Here is a 1,681-nt window from a genome sequence, read left to right on the forward strand (position 1 = left end):
TCCTCTTCTTCCTCTTCTTCTTCTTCTTCTTCTTCTTCTTCTTCTTCTTCTTCTTCTTCTTCTTCTTCTTCTTCTTCTTCTTCTTCTTTCCTCCTAGCCCCCTTCCCCTTTCTATCTGTCCCTCTCATGCTCCTTCAAATTATATGGGATGGAAATAAATGTGAACATTCCATGTCTTTCTGTTTGTCTTAAGCCATGGTTCCACCACTTCCCAATGTGAGCTAAACCTTCCAGAAAGGACTACAGACCCTTTTTCCTTCCATTTTGGTTTCTAGAAAAGTTTCTTTGGTATTGAAGCCACTGCTTTTCTGCAAATACTTAACTCATGGAACAGCAGCTCTTAAACTCTCCCTCACCCAGCTTCTAAAGGCCCTGGGAGGATATGTCTGGCTTGCCCTCTGCCATCTTCCAAAAATCTGTGAATAGTTTCAGTGGTGAGGTCTAACAACACATATGTGTCAGTTTAATGTTTTTAGTTAGAAGTTTTCTCTAGGTTGCTGCCTGGAAGGGCTCTAACCGCTAGAGCAGGTGAGGGAGCCATCTTGTGTCCTGGGTCCCTCAGAGACCAGTTTTCACAGGTGAGAATTCAGACTGCAGAAGTGACAGAGCTTCTGGGAAAGACCCTGTTCTGGGCTCCAGACATCCTGGCACCTTCCCCGCCAGAGGAGAGGTAGCCCCCTGGAAGGGCTCTGACCGCCAGAGAGGTGAGGGAGCCATCTCGTGTCCCTGGTCCCTTGGAGACAGTCTGCACAGGTGAGTGGGCAGAATGCAGAGGTAACACTTCTTCTGGGACAGGCCCTGTTTCAGGCCTTCATCGTCAGCCAGGAGGCAGGGCTGAATGCCAGACCTCTGTGCACCTTCCCTGCAAGAGGAGAGCTTGCCTGCAGAGAGTACTCTGACCACTGAGACTCAGGAGAGAGCTGGACTCCAAGGACTACTGACAGGGGCTAACAGAATTACAGGAGGAACAAGCTCCAGCCAGAGACAACTATAACAACTAACAACAGAGATTACCAGATGGCGAAAGGGAAATGTAAGATCTTACGAACAGAAACCAAAAAAGCTCACCATCATCAGAAACCAGCACTCCCACCTCAGCAAGTCCTGGATACCCCAAAACACCGGAAAACCAAGATTAGGATTTAAATTCATATCTCATGATGCTGGTAGAGGACTTTAAGAAGGGCATTAATAACTCCAAGTAATACAGGAGAACACTGCTAAACAGGTAGAAGTCCTTAAAGAGAAAACACAAAAACACCCTTAAAGAATTACAGGAAAACACAACCAAACAGGCTATAGAATTGAACAAAGCCATCTAAGAATTAAAAGGGAAGTAGAAACAATCAAGAAAACCCAAAGTGAGACTCTAGAGATAGAAACCCTAGAAAAGAAACCAGGAACCATAGATTCGAGCATCAACAACAGAAAACAGAGATGTAAGGGAGAATCTCAGGTGCAAAAGATTCCATAGAGAACATCGGCACAACAATCAAAGAAAATGCAAAAAGATCCTAACTCAAAACATCCAGGAAATCCAGGACACAATGAAAAGACCAAACCTATGGATAATAGGAGTAGATGAGAATGAAGATTTTCAACTTAAGGGGCCAGCAAATATCTTCAATAAAATTATGGAAGAAAACTTCCCTAACCTAAAGAAAGAGATGCCCATGAACAT

This window comes from Mus caroli, chromosome 4, assembly GCF_900094665.2.
Source record: "Mus caroli chromosome 4, CAROLI_EIJ_v1.1, whole genome shotgun sequence".
In the NCBI taxonomy this organism is placed as follows: Eukaryota; Metazoa; Chordata; class Mammalia; order Rodentia; family Muridae; genus Mus; species Mus caroli.